Raw genomic sequence first — 13,560 nt, 5'->3', positions numbered from 1 at the left:
TCTCTGGGAACCTCCAGGACGGGGAGGACACGCCCCGGAAGGGTGCCCCTGAGCAAACGCAACTGCGAGTGTGGGCCTTTCGGCCGTGTTCGCATTCCTCGGTTCATTTCGGTGCTGGGTGTAAAGTAGGGGACTCAATATTTGGGACTCAATAGATATGATTTGGGCTGGGTGCCACCATATACTAGCTGTGTGACCTTGGGCAAGTTTTTTAACCTCTCTAAACTCATTTCTGCATTTTAAAAATATTGTCTACATTGCAGAGTGTCTGTGAAGAATAAGTGAAGGAGTCTGTGTGGAAGTTCTGGACCTGTGTACCATGAGCCTGGGCCTATGTGCTGTGCTATGTGTGTATGTGCAGTTCCAGAGATAACTGGTCAAGAATTTGCCAGCATTTCAACATTTTTCAGCTGTTATTCTTCTTGCTAAAGGGCTGATTCAATGCTGCACTAATATCCTCCAGGGACTCCTCTGTCCCTGACAGATGCATCTGCATGGTATCATGCTTCCCCAGTCCTTTGAGGATGTCATTCTCGTGGAGCAGGGGGAGGAAGTGAAAAGAAATGTGTTCAACATGTTTTAAAACCTTTCATTGGAGTCCTTCCTAAACCCTTGTAAGCACCAGAACTTCAGAGCCAAAAGGCCCTTGCAGAGTCCTTACCTCACCCTTAAAGCCCCTGGTGTTTGCTGGGGCAGAACCAGGTCTCCTGACCTTCTGTCTTCAGCAAAGTTGTGATGGCCCAGTGAGAGTTTGATCTTCCATCTGCATATATAACCACACAGTCATATCGCGGCTAGGGCTTCAACATATGGATTTTGGGGGGACACAATTCCGTCCATAACAAGGATTCCATACATATGAGTTTTAGACAAATTTTCTTTGAAGCAGATAACCAGTATTAATACATTTTTAACATTTTACTGAGTTTCATGTAGCTCAATAAGGCCTGTAGGACCTGGGAAAAGGCAAGTTCCTGCTTCCCTTGGAAGAATTCTCCAAGTCCTTAGTCTCCCCAGGGCTAGGCTGGGATAGTGGACAGGACGTGGGGTGGAGATAGAGGAGGTGAGGACAGGCCTTGGCTCTAGCTGTGTGTCTCAGGCAAGCCATCAGTCTCTCTTAGCCTCAGTTACTCATCTGACAAGGAGAGGTGATAATACTTCAGGCTGTTTTCCTTACCTCTTTAGGTTAGAGCTCTGAGCAGATAGGAATCATCCAAATTGAAGTCCCCAGGCTGTCACTTCAGGAAGTTAAAACTTTAACTCCTACACGGGAGGGAAGCTCAAAGAAAAAGGGGACAGTCTCTGGTTTTTCATTTGTGATGCCATATGGGGTGGGTCTATTTCCAGCAAGGAGTGTCAAAGATATGAAAGAGGTATAGTTGTCTTTTTAGGACAGCTCAAGGCAAGCATCCTCTGTCCCTTGGAAAGAGGAGAGTTTCTTTGTTCTCTTCTGTGGATGGGCCTCTCCAGCCAGGTCAGAGGAGGACTCCAAAATGTGGTTAATGCAGAAGTGAGGAAGATTCAGCACCACTGACTCACCCAGTGGGTCCCCCCTACAGATGTGTGCAGAGGGCTCCGTATTTCTGTCTTCATCCAGGGGACTGGAGCAGACTAACTGACTTGCCCCTTGGTTGTAAATCTCATTCATGGTCACCCTAACCTGAAACTCTTCCTAGAAAGTGTATCCATGTATGGATGCCTGGGCCTAGAGCTTGCTTTTTCAGTACCCAAGAGAACCTAATTTTGCCTCTAAATAAAGACAAAACCTCGCTTGTGTTAGGACTGGTTTCGGCCTGTATTGGGAGACTCTGATCCTTGATATCCTCCACTCTCTATGGTAGAATCAAAACCTTAGCTTTCCTGTTTAACCACAGACCAGGCAAAATTACTCCATCTCCAATTGTGCAGCGAGTGACTCAGAGCCGTTCAGAGCTGGAGGGCTCCACCAGGTGTGGGCAGTTGGGGAAGAACAGCAGTTCTGAATCCAGAGACGCCGGAGAATGAGAGATGCTCTTTTTTGGGCTGTCTGGGCAGTAATGTCGAGTGTTGACAAGGCTTCTGGGCCAGGCCAGGGTGTCTCTGAGGCCAGGACTCTCTGTTTGCTTTTTGTGCCTTGGTTCCTGGCCCTCTTGCCTGTTGCATGCAAGATTCCGTCAGAAGGGCTTCTGCTATGGACTGATGTGTGTCCCCCAAAATTCATATGTGTTGAACCCCTAACCTTCAGTGTGACTGTATTTGGAGTAAGGAAGTAGTTAACGTTGAATGAGGTCGTAAGAGGGGGTCCCTGATAGTTAGGATTGGTGTCCTTATAAGAGGAGACACCAGACAGCCCCACCCCCACTCCCGCTTTCTCTGCGGTGTGAGGACACAGCTAGGAGGCCGTCTGCAAACCAGGCAGAGAGCTTGCACCAGGAGCCGAATTGGCTGGCACTTTAATCTTGGACTTCCAGTCTCCGGAACTGAGAGAAAATGAATTTCTGTTGTGTAAGCCTCCTGGTCTATGGTATTTTGTTATAGCTGTCAAGCTGACTAAGACAGCTTCCAATCCCTCTGCAGCTTTTGGTCCTGAGGCCAGCAAATGACCTGGAGAGATTAGTTGCTACTTGAACATTAAAAAAGAAGGCAGTTAATTCCCTGTTCCCCTCACTCCAGGACTGAGTCATAGTAGGATTTTCTGACTCAGAGGAATAGAATTTACCTTCATGGGAACAACAGAGTCATTGTGTGTGTGTGTGTGTGTGAGAGAGAGAGACACAGAAACACACACACACACACACACACAGAGGGAGATCTTCCCTTCATTTTGCCTTTCTAGATCCACTCTTCACTCTTCCCCCCTCTGCTGTGAGCTCTTTGGCCTCCAGTTGTGTTCAGCCAGTGGTGGAGGATGAGAAAGTGGAACGAGAGAGAGTTCCAAGTACTTATTCCTCTGACTTCCTCCCTGCTGTATCGCCACGGACTGGCCCACACCTTGACACCTTCAACCAAACGTCCTGCACGGTGACCCTCTCCTCCAGCTACTCTCTCAGTGTATTAGTCTTCTATGACTGCTGTAACAAGTTACCACAAACTTAGTAGTTTAAAACAGTGCAAATTAATTATCTTACAGTTCAGTAGGTCAGAGGTCCAACACAGGTCTCACTAGGCTAAAATCAAGGTGTTGGCGGGGTGCATTCCTTCTGGAAGTCCTAGTGGAGAATCTGTTCCCTTGCTTTTCCAGTTTCCAGAGGCCACCAACATTCCTTGTCTCATGGTCCCCTCCCCCATCTTCAAAAAGTCAGGCTGAATCCCTCTCACACTGCAGTCTCTCTGCTTCCCTTCTACCTCCCTCTCCTCTGTTCAAGACTCTGATTGTATCAGGCCCATCTGATAGACACGGCGAGGTCAGAGGCTGCAGTGAAAGGGAGTGACGTCAGGCGTGCTCCAAGCTCTGCAGTGGTGGGAGAAGAGGGCCTAGGGTAACAGTTCAGGTTATTGTCAGGAGATAATCCAGGACCATCTCCCTATTTTAAGGGCAGCTGACTCGCAACCTCAGTTTCCCTTTGTCATGTAGTGTGGCAGAAGATGTAATGAAGCCTGCCTCACGTAGCATAGTCACAGGTTGTGGGGATCGGGATGTGGACACCTTTGGGGGCTGGTATCCTGCCTCCCACACCCGGGCTCGGGCCCCTGCTCCCTCTCCACTCCCCTCAACCCAAGGGGGCCTCGGCACCTCCTCTTGCTGGCCCGGTTGCCTCGCCACCCCCTGCTGGTCCTCCTCAACCCTGCCTGTGTCCTTGTAAATGGTCCCTTTATTACGCTTCCTCAAGGACCCAGCCTGAGTGTCCCGTCTGTTTTCTCTTTGGACCTTGACAGATCTAGTGTGTGTGCATGGTGAAGGACTATTATCCAAAATATACACAGAACTCTTAAACCTCAGCAATAAGAAAACCAACAACTGGATTAAAAAATTGACCAAAGGCCTAAACAGACACCTCACTAAAGAAGATATACAGATGGCAAATAAACCTATGAAAAGATGCTCCACATCATATGTCATCAGGGAAATGCAAATTAAAACGACCATGAGATACCACTACACACCCATCAGAATGGCCAAAATCCAGAACACTGACCCCCAAATGTTGGCGAGGATGTGGGGCAATAGACATCTCATTCATCGCTGGTGGAATACAAAATGGTACAGCCACTTTGGAAGACAGTTTGATGGTTTCTTACAAAACTAAACATACTCTTACCATATGATCCAGCAATCATGCTCCCTGGTATTAACACAAAGGAATTGACAACTATGTCCACACAAAAACACAGATGTTTGTAGCAGCTTTATTCATAATTGCCAAAACTTGGAAGCAACCAAGATGTCCTTCAGTAGGTGAATGGATAAACCAATTGTCAATGGACCATGGAATACCATTCAGCACTAAAAAGAAATGAGCTATCAAGCTATGAAAAGAAGTGGAGGGAGGGAGAGGTGACTAGGTGGAGTAGGGAGGATTTTTAGGGCAGTGAAACTACTCTGTATGGTACTACAGTGGTGGATACATGGCATTATACATTTCTCAAAACAACAGCATATACAACACCAGGAGTGACTCCTAATGTAAATAGTGGACTTATGGGTGATAATGATGTGTCAGTGTAGGTTCATTAGTTGTAACAAATGTATTAACCTGGTGCCAGATGTTGGTAATGGGGAAGGTTGTGCACGTGGGGGACAGAGAGTGTATGAGAACTCTCTGTACTTTCAGATCAATTTTGCTGTGAACCTAAACTGTTCTAACAAAAGTTAACATTATTAATTAAAAAAAAAAAACAAAAACCTGGGGCCGATGTGGTGGCATAGTGGTTAAGTTTGTGCGCTCCGCTTCGGCATCCCGGGGTTCGCAGGTTTGGATCCCAGGCGTGGACCTCCACACCGCTTATCAAGCCATGCTGTGGCAGTGTCCCATATAAAGTAGAGGAAGATGGGCATGGATGTTAGCCCAGGGCCAATCTTCCTCAGCAAAAAAAAAAAAAAACACACAACTCTGATGTGACTTTTTCCCATGCTGTGTCCTCCCCACTGTGTGACGACCTATTGGAGCTAAAGATGATCAAGGCTGGGACGCTGTCCAGAGGGGTCCTCCCAGCAGCTGGGATGATCAGACATGAACTCATGGTGACCTGCCCTCCCCTGGCACACTCTAAGTATTGAACACGGGGAGTGGACGGTGAGAACTCTCTCTCAGTGCCACCTCTTCCTGGCCAAGGGAGTCTTTCTGAGCCTGTCTCCTCTTCTGCAAAATAACACCTACCCTTGAGAATGAGAGATGATATGTGTGAGAAAAGCACTGGGCACATGGAGGAGCTCAGAAATGTCCGTCCCCACCTCATCCTTTCCCTCCCAGGTCAAAGGATGCAAAAGCCATGGAGAGATCAGGGAAGACTCCATGGAGGAAAGAGGTTTGACCTGGGTCTAGAATGTGGACGAATTTGAAAAGGAAGAGAAGAGGAGGAAGGCATTCCAGGCAAGGGTCAGCGTGAGCTAGGGGAAAATGGGAAATGGGAGAATCCAATTCTCCTATTGTGGGGTTCACAGGTGACTCCCAGACTCTGGACCTGGCAGCCCGGGACAGAGGGGCGTCCTGTGGATTCTGCAGCGCCGGGGCATACAGGGGACATATTTCAGGGGAAATTCAGCTTGGTCCTGGCCACAGTCCCTTGGCACAGTGACGGAGTCCTCAGGAGCTCTATTGTAGGAAACGTCTGCAGCTGACATAAGTCCAAAATAAAACAGAGGCTTAGTTTCTTTGTCTGTAAAATGGAGCTATTAATGCCCACCTCAAAGTTATTTTGAGGATTAATAGTTGCTGCCACTTTTTGAGGGTCTAATACATGCCAGGCGTGGTGTCAAGGACTCTCTGTGCATGGCCTCGAGTATCCCCACAACAGCCCTGTGAGAGAGAGGCTCTATTTTTATCCCTGTGTTTCCCAGATAAGGAAACGAAGGCTCTTAGAAGCTGAGTGAATTGTCCTGAGTCAGAATAGCTTCCATGGGGTAGAGTCGGACTGAGAGCCCAGGTCTGTGTGACTCAGATGGTGAGATTAACCATCAGGCAGAGCTTCCGGGAGCCCCATCAACGCTCATGTACCCATTTCTAGACGCACCAGTCAAACCAGCCCTGGTCTCAGAGCCCAACATAGCCACAGGACACATGTCAGCCCGATCGCCCTGTCTCCAACACCTGCTGCCAACAGGGTGTGACGCCTGCCTGGGCTCAGAGCCCTGAGGACCACACCCCCTGCTTGTTCACACTGGAGGCTCCACGGGGACTGCACCTTCCTAATCGATACAGTGACACATTCGGACCTGCTCCCGCCTGTGCGGTACTGTGCTTCTATCAGATCTCTGGCTAAATCCTGCACATGACCAGGTACAATTACTCACCATCTTATCACTCGTTGGTCAGGAGGTTCTTAAAATATCTTGACAGGATGAATTAAAAATAGTAAGAATGGTGGTGACCCAGCTCAGTGGAAGTGTCTTAAAGGGTTGTTAATTTCTCTGTTACACTTAAGCACATTTCGGGGCATTCAGACTGTGGGAGCTATTCCGTGGTGGGGAGAGGGGGCACCCAGCTCTGAGGCTGTGCACAGGGCTCCCTCCCTGGCACTCTGCGCTCCTCCAGGGTGAGGAAGGCAGGGGCATCGGTGTGGCCAGGATCGTGATGACCTGGATCGAGTTTCTCTCTGCCCCTTGCCAGGTGCAGCACCTGGGGAGCCGCTGCCCCCCGAACCTGTAACGGGAGGGTAATCATACCCATTGCGTTAGATCAGACACGCCAGGTGCCTTCCTGTATTCTTCCGCTTCACTCCACTGCAACTCCAGATGGTTCTTGGTCAGGGCCCCCTTTGGAGGGAAGGAGGAAGAGGAGTGAAGACAGTGAAACTGGCAAAGGCCTGGCTGGAGAGGAGTTGGAGAACCAGAGAGGGCCTTCACGGAGCCCGTGGAGTGGCGCTGAAGGACGGGTCTTGGCGCACATGTTGCAAACTACCGAACTGAAGCCCCTGCAGGCACTCTTGAAGCATGCCCTCCACCCCTCCACTCTCCACCCTCTGCCTCACCCAGAAACTGCACTAGTTATGTACCCTCCCTCCCACCCTGCTGCAGCTCCCCCCTAAAACCTGGGGTCATCTGAGCCCAGCCCCATCACCACGAATCCAAGACCCTGGCAGGATCAGAATCAGATTGCGAGCATCATTTTTGAAGTCAACCTGGCCCTGCTTTGCCACTTCCTGCTTTGTGACCCAAATCTCCTGTTTTCCTTGGGTAACCTTATAGGGTTGCTGTGCAAATTATACACCAGAATACAGCTTAAATGCTTAGCTTCCTGGTGTGTGGGAAGTTTTCTAAATCGGCGAGCTGTCGTGATGGCTGATGCTCTGAGCATGATGGGGGTGACGATAGCCCACTGGGGGACAGAGGCCCACTGATCCCAGCTTTCCTGACTCCCTGAGGGAGGCCGAGGCAACTCAGAGGAACGGGGCCTTGAGGAACAGAGAGAAAGGATTGCCTGTAGGTTTTGTGGGAACCAGTGGTAGACTGGGAAGTGAGTGGATTACTGCCTACACAGCCTTTTGCTGGATTCCCTGTACCCAGCACAGGAGGTGGTCTCTCCCTCAACACCTCCTCTCATCAATTCCCCCTAGATCCCTATTCTGTCCTTTAGAGCTGTGTGGCCTTGGGGACGTTAGTCAATCTCTGAGTCTTACACATGGTACCTTAGAGAGGTGATGGAGAGAGAGTAAATACAAATTCTGTCACATGCCCTCACCCAATCCCCCTTTCACCAAGTTTGTAGAAACTGGCATCTACTGGAATCTCTGCATCCTTCAGGAAACAGAAAGTGTCTCTGTGTTGTTAGCCGGTCCCCAGGTGAGAGAGGATTTGCAATTTAACACTCTGCTCTTTTCCTGAGCCTTGTGACTTGGCTGGGCTCCTGGGGTGTAAAGGGAGACCGCCTGCCCGGGGCTCAGTGTGGCAGCCCAGCCTCCCAGCTCCTGAGCCGGTGAAATTAGCCGCTGTGGGACATTACTCTGCCGGCACAGGGAGAGGAGAAGGCCAGCGTCCCTCCGCCCCGCCATGGAGGAGCAGGACCGCACCTGTGGCTCCACCTGGGAGCCCCCACAGGACAAGAGCCGCCCGGATTCACCTTGGTCATGGGTAAGGGCCACACGTGGCTGTCTGCAAACTGCCACCCCCAGGGGAGGAGTGCTGATGGGACCTGCGGGATCATTTGTGCCCAGAGTGTCGTGTATTCACATTTCGTGTATTCACGTTTCTCCAGATGAGGATTGGAACCAGCTCCTGTTAGGGAGGCTGCATTTATAGAAGGGGTCTTAGAATTTATTCAAGAATTAAAGGCTTTTTTCTTTGCCCTGGATGGAAAATAGTGATTGCTTTGATCCTCAAGATGGGGACGCAGGGTTTTGAGGGCTTCCTGCTCCAGTGCACCACGCTGGGACCTCGCGTTGGCTTCCGTGCTTGTGTGCCGGCCGGAGGGCAGGCTCTGAGTGTGGAAGTGGCTTGTCCAAAGCTGTCATTTAACTAGCGTGTCTCAGAGAGTGTGACGTGTGTGCTGTCGGGCTCCACTGACTCCAAAGCCACTGGCTGTACCACCCTGCCTTTTTTTAGATATCATCCTAGATGTCTGGGCTTTTGTTCAAATGTAGTTATTTTCACTTAAAACCCCAAAGCAGGAGTAGAAGGTGTTCAGATAGCCCTAAATGGAAGTGGGTACAGAGAGTAGGGCCTGGTTAGAATTTGAGCCTTGCTGTTTGTTCAAAGACTGGGGGTTTGGCTGCAGTGGGGAAAATGCGTTAACACTGCCCCAAATTGTGTCAGGGCCAGCCGGTGACACTCCACCTCCGACCCTCAGTTGCAGAAGGCTGGGTTGGCACCAGAGGGTTCTCCATGCCTGAGAGCAGACAGCGCCTGGGGCTTTCTGTGTCTTCAGGAATTAGAGTTCGGGGTGTGGCATGCCTGAGGCAGACAGAGCCTCTGGCACTTGTTCCTGCAGTGCCTGTCGCCTGTCACTTGAGTCACATTCATCCTCAGGGCGGCTCTATTCCCTTCAGGGCAGGAGGCCCTGCTGGGGGCTTGCTGTTGGTGTTCACGCTGAAATGCAGGTGGGGCACGGAGGGAGAAAGGGGACTGGGGTTCTGCTCCCGCCTCTGCCACCATTTGCTGCTTGGCCCTTTGGGCCAAGATTTCGTGAGTTGACGGATGCTTGCAGAAGAGTGACCTCGGGCTGACCGATGACCCTCCCTCCATCAGCTGAGGACAGAAGGGGGCCTACCCCCTGGAGCACTGTACAGATCAACACCACCCACGCTTTGATAAAACAGACCAGTTTTGTGGTTAGTTGGGGATTCAGATGGCTGTGTCTTGTTTCCATTCCTGGAATTTCTCTCTTAAATGGAGCAGCCTGTGCTGACTGAGAAGCCCACCTGCTCCTCCCGCGTGGGCCGTGCTGCACTCCCATAAGGCCCCACGTTCACTGCAGTGACCATAGTCTCTGCAGCCTCGAGACGCGGGTCTTATTATCATGGGTTCTCTTGTACAACCCAGGCAGACACTGTCATTCCCATTTGACAGCTGAGGAAGCTGAGGCTATGAAGTGTGAAGCAGCTCGGGGGGCTGATGGGAGATGGAGACAGAAGGCCGGGTCTCCTGGTGCCAGCACAGCCCTTGTTCCATCGTCCTGGGTGCCTACAGATGCGTGACCCGAGGAAGCTCTGACAATATCTGTTTTCTGCTTGTATTTTTTGATTATTACTTATTTTTCCTGATGATGACAGTATGTTCGTTATAGAAGATATAGAATATACAGCAAAGTGTAAATAAGACAATAAAATGCCAATCATCCCACCGCTCGGGGGCGTGGCAACTTTGTAAACAGACACCGAGCTTCATCTCCTCGAAGGCTTTTTATAATTAAAACACAGGAAGGATTTCAAATCCCCTTCTTGTCCCTTTTAATTCCTTAACTCTTCCAATGCCCGCACTGCCCTGGATGCTGGATCCTCCACGGCCCCTGTGCTGTCCCACCGTGGCCTGGATACCCCACCGTGTGGCGCCTGTGACTTTCTTCCCTGGGGGTGGCAGGCCTCCATGGTAGAAGGTGGGGGCAGTTACTGGACTCTGGAGTGGCGGCGCTGGCCCCTGCAGGGTGTCCACCCCCAGGCTCAGCGTCTGAAGCGGCTCAGGAACTTGGGCTTGGTTCAGGCTTGTGCCCGTGTCTGGAAGAATCTGACCTGCTGTGTTAGAGGGTGGCTGCAGAGCTAGGATCCTGGGAGCCCAACAGGCAGCTCCTGTGGGAGAGCTGGCCTCCTGCTGCTGCAGGGGGCTGAGTACCGGACTAGCCCCCGGAGGACAGAGGAAGGCGGGGCCCAGAGGAGGACTTCCGCAAAGCAGAACAGGAACACAAAGCAGGAAATTGAGGCAGATGCCCAGATGGACTGACTGCAAGGCAGGAAAGCTTCGGAGGAGGCTGCGAGAAGCTGGCTAAGCAGGACAGAGAGCCGGGAGCTGCAGCCGCCGTGGCCAGGAGCCCGGGGCTGGGCTGGCTGCTTCTCGGAAAGGTAAAAGTGGCTCAGATATCATGGGGTGCTTTCATTCCTGGGGCTGAGAAAGGGCAGCTGGCAGCGCCCGTGAGCCCTCAGAGGCACCTGTTAAGTTGGCACCATCTACCTGCAGCATTGGCCGCAACCATCCCCAGAGACTGGGGGGCCCTGAGTGTGTGCAGAGCCCCGTGGGGCACAGAGAGCTGGGTGAGACCTGGTCCCGGCCGCAGGAGGCCAAGGCAGAATGTGAGTGGGTAGGCCTGCACCCAGCCAGCTGCCAAGTTCATGGGGGCACAGACGAGGAGGAATTCCAACTGGCAGGGCCAGGGAAGGCATCTCTGAGAAGCTGGTGTTGGAGCCAGGCCTTGGAGAAGAGTAGGATTTCAATAAACAGAGCACACGGAGGTGGAGCCTTCTAGGCCGAGGGCTCAGCCTGAGAGGAGGCTGGGCTGTGAGAAGACAGGGTGTTCCCCTCAAGCTAGGTCTGCAGGTTTTGTTCCTCTAGCCATTTGGGATTTTGTTACTCCTTAGCTAGGGCGTGCATGGCGACACTCATCTTGGTCAGGCACCCGGCCTGTGAAAGAAAGCAAGCAGTCAGGGGCCAATAGGTGGGACCCAGCGAGAAGCCGGGGCAGTGGGGTGGGGTGGGGTGGGGAGACAGGAGCTGTGGGGCCTGGGCTCAAGCCGCAATCTCGCCACTTAGAAGTTTTGTTTTCCTGGAGCCTTAGTTTGCTCATCTGTAAAATGCGCTTACAATACCCAATAATATAATACTCACAGGTACTTGGTAAATATTAATAATAGCACTAAACCTGAAAAAAGATAGCCTGTTGTTACTGATAGCAGTTAAATGTCATGGTGAAGAGAAATCAGATCGTTTACACTTGGACCCTTGGTCTTAGTCACCTCTAAGGAGGAAACGCACAAATCCAGACCCCTGTGTCCCAGTATGGAGGAGAGTTCTGAGTGTGGTTTTCCTCTGGATGTTTTAGCTAGGCATTCAAGACCACTCAAAGGCTGGCCTTACCTTGCTTCTCTCAGCTCTGTTTTCTCCTGTGGTGACCATGTGCCACCCAGCCCAGTGCCTGTCTTCAGAGGCGCTGAGCCATTGTCTTAGCCGGGTCTCCAGGGAGGTGACCATCAGGACCCCAGACCCAACCTGCCACCTCCAGCCCCTGTAGACTTGGAGGCTGGAATTTGGGCCCCAACTGGCCAGAGCGTATGTTTGCCGCCTGGACGCCTTTGTCAACGCTGACCAGAGGCCTGGACAGAGGCCGGCAATTCCTTCTCTTTCTCAGCTGATCACAGTCCTACCCATTCTTCGAGGCCCAGTTCAAATGCCAAATTCTGTGGCAGAAAGCAGGAGAGGACAGGCTGGACTAGGTCTGCTTCATCTGGTGAGGTCCGGACCCTGAGAGCTGCACATCTGGAGCCAGGAGCCATTGGATGAGGCAGCTCCGGGAAGTGGCAGGTGGGCTTGGAGCTGAACCGGAGGGATGGGAACAGGCGGCTGTGAAGGAAGAAAGAAAACAAGAGGTCTGGACCCTCTTTCGATTTGGAGAGTCGCAGGTGCACACTTCCTTGCCCCTGACCCTCGCCTCCCGGGCTCTGCAGAGGAGAGAAGATGGGGGCAGGGGCGCCCCTACAGGTGCGCCCTGGCCTGACCCACTGCCTCGCCCTCCACCCCCATGGAGCTGCTCTCAGCCTCTCTGGGCCTCTGGTTCGTCATCTTTGCAATTGGGGCTGGCAAACCAGCTTTGCTGGTTTATTGTGAGGGTCAGTGAGGTGAGGTTTATAGAGTCTTCTTATTTTCTCTTAGCAGCTGCATGAAGAATGTAGTAGGAGCTGTAGGAAAAGTGCAAATCACTGAAAATTCAATGTGAACTGTTAAGTTTGTGAACCACAGGCTGGTGTCACGCGGGTTCTTGCTGTCCGAGTGGCGGCCCTGGATCCGAGCCGGCTTCTGGAACTGGAACCCCCACCTTTTTCTGGAGCCAAGAGTGATTCTGACCTAAGCAGGCGTGTCTGCAATAGCCAGGGCCCGCCAGGGGAACGTGGACCTCCTGTCTTGTTTTTTTCCGGGAAGAACCATCGTGACGTGGAGCTGGAGGGTTGGGGGGTGACGGTTGGGGATGAGTGGGTCTTGATGCCAAAGTTTTCACTGATGCGCAGTGAAAGAAGAGAACAGGACGGTGCCATGTAGTGTATACGTTGATGTGAGTCCGCCCACTCGACTTTCTTGGGCAAGATTATTATTTATCCTGAGAGAATGTCCTTCCTATTTTCGGGAGGTTAAAGTATCTTTCTTTTACGAAAGGATCGTAACAGTAGATGGCACTTTCCTTTCTCCCTCCCTCCCTCCCTTCCTTCCTGATACTTCATGATAGAAAATTGACAACCCTATATCCATTACCACCCATGCTCCCAAACAAAAATAATGAACGATTATTGTCTTCATTCATTTATTCATTCTAGTAATAAATATTCATTAGGCTTCTACTACGTGGCAGGCATCCTTCTAGGCACTGGAGATGGAGCGGTGAATAAAACAGATGACCATACCTGGCCCCTGGAGCTCACATTCTCGGGCAGGAGACTAGAACAAGCAGATAAATGAGTAAAACATGAGCCAGATGGAGAGGGGATGATGGAGATAAATAAAGCAGGGGAGGGTGACAGGGAGTACAAGATGCGAGGTGACGCAGCTTTGCATGGAGAGTTCAGGGCAGTTCTGGCTGAGAAGGTGACATTTGAGCAAAGACTTGAAGGAGGTGAGGGAGAGGGCGGAGGGCTCAGGAGGTGTCCAGGCCCTGAGGTTGAAGCCTCTTGGCAGCTGTCAGGAACAGCCAAGAGGCCAGTGCGGCTGGAGTGGAGAGAACAGGGGGTGATCCTGTAAGAGAGCGAGGGAGGGGTGGGGCTGGCCGAGCATCATAAGGGCCTTGGCCTTGACTC

The sequence above is a fragment of the Diceros bicornis genome, chromosome 12, assembly GCF_020826845.1.
Source record: "Diceros bicornis minor isolate mBicDic1 chromosome 12, mDicBic1.mat.cur, whole genome shotgun sequence".
NCBI lineage: Eukaryota > Metazoa > Chordata > Mammalia > Perissodactyla > Rhinocerotidae > Diceros > Diceros bicornis.
This window is presented reverse-complemented; position numbering follows the sequence as displayed.